The sequence below is a fragment of the Pan paniscus genome, chromosome 18 (genome assembly GCF_029289425.2).
Source record: "Pan paniscus chromosome 18, NHGRI_mPanPan1-v2.0_pri, whole genome shotgun sequence".
Classification (NCBI taxonomy): Eukaryota; Metazoa; Chordata; class Mammalia; order Primates; family Hominidae; genus Pan; species Pan paniscus.
In genome coordinates, this window is record NC_073267.2 from 17,646,097 (window position 1) to 17,656,095 (window position 9,999).

At 47.1% G+C, this 9,999-nt stretch overlaps 1 long non-coding RNA gene across 2 annotated transcripts in view; it reads left to right on the forward strand.

The window, feature by feature from the left end:
• The window catches only part of LOC129394305 (uncharacterized), a 34,916-nt gene extending 25,006 nt beyond the window's left edge, over positions 1-9,910 (forward strand). For both annotated transcript variants that reach the window (XR_010110491.1, XR_010110490.1), the window contains 3 exons: positions 228-1,708; positions 4,472-4,600; positions 9,061-9,910. This is a non-coding gene — a long non-coding RNA (uncharacterized LOC129394305). The remainder of the gene's footprint in view (positions 1-227; positions 1,709-4,471; positions 4,601-9,060) is intronic.
• The last annotated feature ends 89 nt before the right edge of the window (positions 9,911-9,999 follow it).

Sequence of the window (9,999 nt, forward strand, 5' to 3'; positions counted from 1 at the left end):
GCCTGCTTAAAATGAATGTATGTACATTTGTTCCTGAGATACAGGTTGATGGGCGGATGGCTACATGGATGTGATGGAGATGGTTTACTATCGGGACCTTCCGCATCCTGCTGATGTTTTGTTGCTTAAGATATGAATGGCTGAGCGGAGGCTGTAAACCCTGGCACTCTGCTTGGGTATGAGGTTCTTCCTGCCATCATTTGTTTTTTATGTTTTGTCGCCAAAAGTGACCTTGAGGAACCCTGGGAGCTCAGGAAGGAAGGAGCGCCCAGAAGCAGGGACAGGGAGCTGGTTGGGGAGGACCAGAAATCAGGTTTGTGAAGGTTCCAGAGAGGACCTGGCCTTGGGAGGAGCGTGGGGGACTGAGATGGGGGAGGGGTCATTGGAATGATGCGGGCGCTACTTGGAATGTCCATTGTGAGGCACCACCGGGGTCATCAGGGATTGGTGGAGAGGGAGTATGAAGCCCCAGGGTTGCTAAGGGAGGGCCCAGACAGAAGAAGGTTTGGTGGAAAGCAGAACCTTAGTCTCCCTCTAATTGCTCCTAAGCCTCACGCTCCCTTGCCCCGCGTGTCCTGTTGCTTCCGTGATCTTCTCCGTGACCTGTAGCTAAGCCTTCCACCAGCGCTTGAGTACCTAATTTGAACCGGATCCTTTCCCAGACCCTTTCTTCTTCTCCTCCTCCTCCTCCACCTCCTCCAGGTGCCCAACAGCCCCCTTCTCCTCCTTTCCCTTCCCTTACTTCCCCCCTTCCCCTCCCCTTCCCCTTCCCCTCCCCTTCCCCTCCCGAACTCAGATCTGGCCCCGGTCCCCGTGCCCTTCCCTCCCCCCTGCCCTAAGCCACCTCCACCTCTGTCCTGGCCGCCTCAGGGCGCCTGAAAGGACCAGGACATGCGGGTGCGGTGGCTGCTCTTTTGGCTCCTCTTTTGGCTCCTGCTGGCATTTATCAGCCATCAGTCCACCTGTGTGAGTGGACGGGTGCTGTGGCTGCTCTTTCGGCTCCTCTTTTGGCTCCTGCTGGGATTTATCAGCCATCAGTCCACCTGTGTGAGTAGACGCTGGACCCGCGGGGTTTCTTCCTTTTTACTGGGCTGTGTCACGCGGCATGAAATGACACAGCTCAGGCCTGTAATCCCAGCACTTTAGGGGGCCGAGGTGGGCAGATCACTTGAGTCCAGGAGTTGAAGACTAGCCAGGGCATCATAGCAAAACCCCATCTCTACAAAAAATTCCAAAAAAGATTAGTTGGGCCTGGTGGTGCGTACCTGTTATCCCAGTTACTGGAGAGGCTGAGGTGGGAGGATCGCTTGGGCCCAGGAGCTGGCCGTTGCAGTGAGCCGAGATGGCCCCGCTGCACTCTTGTCTCTAACAAACAAAACGGACCAAAACGAAGTGAAATGTCATTTGATTTGTGTCATCTGGTTTGATGACTTTTTTTTTTTTTAGACAGAGCTGGAGTGCAGTGGCAAGATCTCGGCTCGCTGCAACCTCCGCTTCCGGGGTTCAAGCAATTGTCCCGCCTCAGCCTCCTGAGTAGCTCTGATTACAACGCCTGGCTAATTTCTGTATTTTTAGTAGAGACGGGGTTTCACCATGTTCGCCAGGATAGTCTCCATCTCTTGACCTCGTGATCCGCCTGCCTCGGCCTCCCAGTGCTGGGATTACAGGCGTGAGCCACCGCGCCTGGCCAAACTATATAACCTTAAGTGTAAGTTTACTAACTTTGGAAAGTACATACACCAGCATAAACCAACCCCCTTTCAAGATCTACATTATTTTATTTATTTATTTATTTTTTTGAGACAGTTTCTCCCTTGTTGCCGAGGCTGGAGTGCAATGGGGCAATATCAGCTCACCGCAACCTCTGCTTCCCAGATTCGAGCGATTCTCCTGCCTCAGCCTCCCGAGTGGCTGGGATTACAGACATGTGCCACCACTCCCAGCTAATTTTGTATTTTTAGTAGAGATAGGGTTTCTCCATGTTGGTCAGGCCGGTTTTGAACTCCCGACCTCAGGTGATCCGCCCGCCTCGGCCTCCCAAAGCATTGGGATTACAGGCATGAACCACCGTGCCCAGCCAAGATCTACACTATTATGTCACCCCAGAAAGTGAACTCTCACTCTTCCCAGCCAGTCTCTCTCTTATCCTAGGTTAGCTTGCTTATTCTGGAATTTCGTGTATACAGATGCATGCCATGCCATAGGTACTCTTTTGTGTCTGCTTTATTCTGCTCAACACCATGTTTCTGAAATCATGACCATTGTTGTATGGTTCTCTAAGTCCATCATTTCCATTTCAGACTCAGCATATGCTGAGTTCAACCTGTTGAAGGGCTATCTCTGTTTAATTCACCATCTTGAAAGAAACATTTAAAATTGAGATGTTTTCAAGAATATATAGTTAAATCCTGAGGAATCGATGTAGAAATGTTATCGTCTTCACTCACATAAGAGTCTAATGGAATTAATGTCAACAATCTTAGAGAAATCCCACACTATTCATGCCATTTTCATCATCTCCACCTTGGTAATTTTTTTTTTTTTTTTTTTTTTTTGAGACAGAGTCTCGCTCTGTCACCCAGGCTGAAGTGCAGTGGTGCGATCTCGGCTCACTGCAACCTCTGCCTCCCGGGTTCAAGTGATTCTTCTGCCTCAGCCTCCCAAGTAGCTGGAACTATAGGCGGGTGCCACCATGCCCTGCTAATTTTTTGTATTTTTAGTAGAGATTGGTTTCACCGTGTTAGCTAGGATGGTCTCAATCTCCTGATCTCGCGGTCCACCCACCTCGGCTTCCCAAAGTGCTGGGATTGCAGGCGTGAGCCACCACGCCCGGCCCACCTTGTTAATTTTTAAGCACTAAAATTCGATACTTATTTGTGAATGAAGTAATCTCTTCATTGTATTTTTTTTTTTTTTTTTTTACTTATGCTGAGCTATAAATGACAAAGATTCATATAATCCAAGAGAGAAGTATTATTTAGAGGGATTCTTTTACCATGTGATATATAATAAATGCATCCAACGTTATACATCAATTTAAAAAACAAGTAAATAAGTAAAGAAAAGATAACTACTGGCCAGGTGCAGTGGCTCACACTTGTATTCCCAGCACTTTGGGAGGCCGAGGCAGGTGGATCATGAGGTCAGGAGTTGGAGACCAGCCTGGCCAAGATGGTGAAACCCTGTTTCTACTAAAAATACAAAAATTAGCCGAGTGTGGTGGCAGGCGCCTGTAATCCCAGTTACTCAGTAGCTGAGGCAGGAGAATCGCTTGAACCCGGGAGGCGGAGGTTGCAGTGAGCTGAGATCATGCCACTGCAATCTAGCCTGGGTGACAGAGCAAGACTTTGTCTCAAAACAAAAAGAAAAGGAAAGATAAGATAATTACTTTATACTTAGCTTGTCTTAGCCATGAGTGACGGGCTGCATGTGGCCCAGGACAGTTTTGAATGCAGTTCAGCACAAATTTGTAAACTTTCTTAAAACATTAGGAGATTTTGGCCAGGTACAGTGGCTCATGCCTGTAATCCCAGCACTTTGGGAGGCTGAGGCGGGCAGATTACCTGAGGTCAGGAGTTCGAGACCACCCTGGCCAACATGGCAAAACCCCATCTCCACAAAAAATAAAAAAATTTGCTGAGTGCACTGTCAGGCACCTGTACTCCCAGCTACTCAGGAGGCTGAGGCAGGAGAATCACTTGAACCTGAGAGGCAGAGGTTGCAGTGAGCCGAGAGCACACCACTGCACTCCAGCCTGGGTGACAGAGTGAGACCCCATCTCAAAAAGAAACAACAAACAAAAACAAAAACAAAAACAATGGCCGGGCACGGTGGTTCACACCTGTAATCCCAGCACTTTGGGAGGCCGAGGCAGGCAGATCGCCTGTCGGGAGTTGAAGGCCAGACTGGCCAACATGGTGAAACCTCATCTCTACTAAAAATACAAAAATTAGTCAGGCGTGGTGGCAGAGACCTGTAATCTCAGCTGCTCGGGAGGCTGAGGGAGGAGAATGGCTTGAGCCCAGGAGCTGGAGGTTGCAGTGAGCTGAGATTGCACCACTGCACTCCAGCCTGGGCGACTGAGTGGAGCGGAACTCTGTCTCAAAAAAAAAAAAAAGAGGTTTTTTTAAGATCATCAGCTGTTGTTAGTGTCAGTGTATGTTATGTGTGGCTCAAGACAACTTTGCTTCTTTTAATATAGGCAGGGAAGTCAAAAGATTGGATATCCCTGCTTTATACCAAGAAAGACAACACCCCACATTTGCAATGCCTAAAAACACTACCAGCCATCTGAAAAACATGAGACTTCTCTAACTTCTGTTCTTTTTTGTAGCAGTGGAATCCCACGGTGATATCTGAGGGATGTGGTTACCTTTTGGAGGAGGTTGACGGTTTCTAAGGATGATTCTTTCTGAGTGAAATATTGTCAGTGTCATTGACCTTTTCATTATTTCAACTATTATTATTCCAGGTTATCAATACTCTGGCTGACCTTCGTCATCGTGGGACTGACTTTGGTGGAAGTCTTTGGTTACTTATCATTACTGTGTTTCTGAGAAGTTATAAATTTGCCATCTCCCTCCGCACAAGTTACCTTTCTGTGAGTATACTAACTTTCTGTAGAGGTATACTTGTAATCACAAATAAGAATAAGTTATATGAAACAATTCACGTTTCTGGACTTCATTATGAATATGTGGTTTTACCCCAAAAATCAGGGAAATGATTTATTAGCATAAGAAATATGAAAATATCTGCCATTTACATTATGAAAATTAAATAGGTCGGTGTTTAATAGAATGTCAACAGAGCTTTTGGTCAAAAATAAGTTTTTTTAACCTTTGTGCTATTTGTCACAAATGGAGTATGAGGTTTCGTCACTTAAATAGGAAAGTCTTTCTAAACTCTTCTGCTTTATAGTTCTATCGTATGGGTGGAAGGAAAGCTTCCAATCTCCTCTCTGAAGATTCACTGCAGAAATGAGCTGACAACAGACAGCTTAACAGGAAAAGAAAAACATAGAAGAGGCATAAACATGGGAACCAGCTGAAAAATGAGACTGCTAGAAGGGCTGGATGGTTGATGCTTAAAGAGCACCCTCTTCTGAGGGGAGAGGGAGATAGATGGAGATGTAGGCCATTTAGAGGGGCAGCAAATGATTTTTAGGGGAAATGAAAGAGCCCAAGGAACAAACAGTTGGCCTGAGACAAAGTTCCTCTGAGGTCATAGGGACGAGGTGACAAACTGCCGGAAGGTGAAGGGCAGAACTGCACTGCGTCTCATGATGCAGAGAAAGCCCCAGAGAATCTCTTAGAACTGCCCTCCAAGAGAATCAATGAAAAGTGTGTCTGGGCAGGGTAATTTTGAATGACATCATTCAAAGTGCATGTTCCCACTTGCAACTGGAGAGAGATCAGTATGTCAAAAGTCTGTACTTGGTAAGAATTTGGCTGCTAAGTTGTGCCATAATTTGTCTTTTGAGCCTTTTTTCCTTTGGGGAAGTTGAGCTCTACATTTTGTCTTGCCATTCATGACAGTAAAAATGTGGTCGTCTGGGGGCTGAACCTCCTTCTGAACAATGATCCAAGATAAAAGTACTAATACCACAATGCTTTTTTATATTCAAGGGAAGAGGAAGTATGTTTCAGTTTTACCGCCTAGATAATTACACGTCATTTGGCACTGCCTTTCAAGATATGTAGAAAACAGAAAATATATGAGTTATGAAGATATCTAGGCACATTTAACATTCTCTGTGCCACTTAGTCCTGAACAGAGAATTTTCGGTATAAATTGGAGGAAGCTTTTTTTTTTTTTTTTTTTTTTTCTTTTCTCACCCCCAAGACGTGTCTCCCTCTGTTGCCCAGGCTGGAGTATAATGGTGTGAGCTCGGCTCACTGCAACCTCCACCTCCTGGCTTCAAGTGATTCCCCTGCCTCAGCCTCTCAAGTAGCTGGGATTACAGGTGCCCACCACCATGCCCAGCTAATTTTTGTATTTTTAGTAGAGTCGGGGTTTTACCATGTTGGCCAGGCTAGTCTCAAAACCCGACCTCAAATGATCCACCCGCCTCAGCCTCCCAAAGTGCTGGGATTACAAGCGTGAGCCACCACGTGAGCCAGGGGAAGTTTTTAAATTTACCACTTTTTAACAATTCCATTTAGGAAAGTTCAGTTGAGCTGTTGGACTTGGACAACTTTGCACCTCTCATCTTTGTCCTTGTCATCTAGTCATCTGTACCATTACCTCCTAAGCAGGGACATCATGGGTGCCATGAAGCATTCATGCGTGATGGCATTTCTTTGCTTCTCATTTCTTCGTGTGTTTGACATTTCTCCTAGCTCCAAACTGGGCCAGCTGCCTTTCCTATGAAATCTAGCAGTAGCTGTGGGATAGACGTGGTTGCTCTTTTCATCTTTTTAGATTACCCATTGCTTCTCTCGAAATCCTAGTACATGATTTTTTTTTGATCCTATGTGCAGAAATCAGGAAAAAACAAATTCTACAAAGAATTTGAAAGATATTATTTCAGGCCAGGTGTGGTGGCTCATGCCTGTAATCCCAGCACTTTGGGAGGCTGAGGCAGGTGGATCACTTGAGGTCAGGAGTTCAAGACCAGATGGGCCAACATAGTGAAATCCCATCCCTACTAAAAAGACAAAAATTAGCCAGGCATGGTAGCAGGCACCTGTAATCCCAGCTACTTGGGAGGCCGAGGCACAAGAATCGCTTGAATCTGGGAGGTGGAGGTTGCCGTGAGCCACGGTAGCGCCACTGCACTTCAGCATGGTTGAGTGACACTCCGTCTCAAGAAAAAAGTCATTTCAATGACTACCTCAGGAGATTCATAGGTATCTGACCCACATCTGAGATGGGATTTGCATTGCATTTTAGCTATGATGAGAACAAATATTTAATATCTTCGAAGATTAAAAGCATACTGTGATAATATGGAAATCTTGGTGGGAATTCAGTCATTAGTGAGAATGTTTTGCGTTAAGTTCAAACCAGCCTCAACGAAGCTGATGTGAGGGAAGGGAAAGTGAACTCTGAGTAGAGCAGGGACAGAAGAAAGATGCTCCAGTGCGGATCAGGAAGGAGCAGGGGGTGAAATGTTACAAATTCTAGAACTCAGAGAGCTGAAGGTAATTACTTCCTTTTCAGGTTGTGAAACATGTTAACCTGTGGTAAAATACTTACAAGATGATAATTACCATCTAACCGTGTTGAAGTGTGCAGTTCAGTTGTGTGAAGTATATTCATGTCATTTTTTTTTTTTTTTTTTTTTTTTTGAGACGGAGTCTCACTCTGTCACCAGGCTGGAGTGCAGTGGTGGGATCTTGGCTCACTGCAACCTCTGCCTCCTGGGTTCAAGCAGTTCTCCTGCCTCAGCCTCCCGAGTAGCTGGGACTACAGGCGTGCGCCACCATGCTCAGCTAATTTTTGTATTTTTAGTAGAGACAGGGTTTCACCATGTTGGTCAGGCTGGTCTTGAACTCCTAACCTCGTGATCTGCCTGCCTCAGCCTCCCAAAGTGCTGGGATTACAGGCGTGAGCCACCATGCCCAGCGAAATCTAGGGCTGGAACATGGCTGCAGCATATAAATAGAATTGAATTCCATCGTTTTGTTAACCCTGTTTTTTGTTTGTTTGTAGTTGTTGCTGTTTTTGAGACAGAGTCTCGCTCTGTCGCCTAGGCTGGAGTGCAGTGGTGCAATCTCGGCTCATGGCAGACTCTGCCTCCCGGGTTCAAACTATTCTCCTGCCTCAGCCTCCCAAGTAGGTGGGACTACAGGCGCCTACCACCACACCCGGCTAATTTTTGTATTTTATTAGAGACAGGGTTTCACCATATTGGCCAGGCTGGTCTGGAACTCCTGACCTTGTGATCCGCCCACCTCGGCCTCCCAAAGTGCTGGGATTACAGGCGTGAGCCACCACACCCAGCCCCTGTTTTGTTTTTGTTTTGCTTGTTTCTTAGGGTTGTTTTTCTATTTATGGTAAAGGCATTGGCTTTCCATTTGTAGCATCAATCGAATATTTCCTGTTAACAATAACCTTATGTCATAGTAAATGGTAAAGGGATTTAAAGCAGTGGTTTTCAGCTGCCAGAGGCCTGAGTGAGTTTGGGCACACTCTGTGTGATCGGGCAGAAGGCCTGTGGGAAGTTTAGCCGAGGACAGGGCCAGGAAAGGTGATGGACAGTGGGGGTCTGTCCTGGTCACCAGGCCCCTGGGTCCTGCCCACCTGCTTGGAGCTCCCCACCCATCACACACGATGCTGCCAAGCCCTCTGGGTATTGTGGGCAAATACCTTAGGAGAGAAGCTGATGAACTTTGTTTCTTGAAATGCACAGATTCCTTGGACATCCCTGAGAGATCAATCATGAAAGTCAACTTGGTTTTCTCCCCCTCATTTGGGTTCAGAATTTAAAGTCCACACACACAGGCAGTAAGATAGATAAGGACATCATCACTCGGTTTCGGATGTTAAAATGTCTAGGTGGGTTAGGGGTGATTTGAGATCACACAACCTTGTGGCACAAAGAGGAATTCCCAGGCCAGAGGGAGACATTTTATTGCCATGTTATGATCTTATCATTGAGTTGAAAGGCAATCTTGTTTCATTTTGGATTCTTTCTTATGTTTATGTCTTATAAGGGCACTTTGAATTTCCAAGCAAATAATAATTTTGAATTAGCTTTTAATCATTGACTTCTAGCACAGTTATATGATCAGAAACATGCTGTGTGATTGGATTGCTCTCAAACATATTGAGATTTGCTGGAACAAAATAAGTCAGGTTAATTTTTGTAAATGTACCACGCATGCTTAAAATGAATGTATGTACATTTGTTCCTGAGATACAGGTTGATGGGCGGATGGCTACATGGATGTGATGGAGATGGTTTACTATCGGGACCTTCCGCATCCTGCTGATGTTTTGTTGCTTAAGATATGAATGGCTGAGCGGAGGCTGTAAAACCTGGCACTCTGCTTGGGTATGAGGTTCTTCCTGCCATCCTGCCATCATTTGTTTTTTATGTTTTGTCGCCAAAAGTGACCTTGAGGAACCCTGGGAGCTCAGGAAGGAAGGAGCGCCCAGAAGCAGGGACAGGGAGCTGGTTGGGGAGGACCAGAAATCAGGTTTGTGAAGGTTCCAGAGAGGACCTGGCCTCGGGAGGAGCGTGGGGGACTGAGATGGGGGAGGGGTCATTGGAATGATGCGGGCGCTACTTGGAATGTCCATTGTGAGGCACCACCGGGGTCATCAGGGATTGGTGGAGAGGGAGTATGAAGCCCCAGGGTTGCTAAGGGAGGGCCCAGACCGAAGAAGGTTTGGTGGAAAGCAGAACCTTAGTCTCCCTCTAATTGCTCCTAAGCCTCACGCTCCCTTGCCCCGCATGTCCTGTTGGTTCCCTGATCTTCTCCGTGACCTGCAGCTAAGCCTTCCACCAGCGCTTGAGTACTTAATTTGAACCAGATCCTTTCCCAGACCCTTTCTTCTTCTCCTCCTCCTCCTCCACCTCCTCCAGGTGCCCAACAGCCCCCTTCTCCTCCTTTCCCTTCCCTTACTTCCCCCCTTCCCCTCCCCTTCCCCTTCCCCTCCCCTTCCCCTCCCCCTCCCCTCCCCCTCCCCAACTCAGATCCGGCCCGGTCCCCGTCCCCTTCCCTCCCCCCTGCCCTAAGCCCCCTCCACCTCTGTCCTGGCCGCCTCAGGGCGCCTGAAAGGACCAGGACATGCGGGTGCGGTGGCTGCTCTTTTGGCTCCTCTTTTGGCTCCTGCTGGCATTTATCAGCCATCAGTCCACCTGTGTGAGTGGACGGGTGCTGTGGCTGCTCTTTCGGCTCCTCTTTTGGCTCCTGCTGGGATTTATCAGCCATCAGTCCACCTGTGTGAGTAGACGCTGGACCCGCGGGGTTTCTTCCTTTTTACTGGGCTGTGTCACGCGGCATGAAATGACACAGCTCAGGCCTGTAATCCCAGCACTTTAGGGGG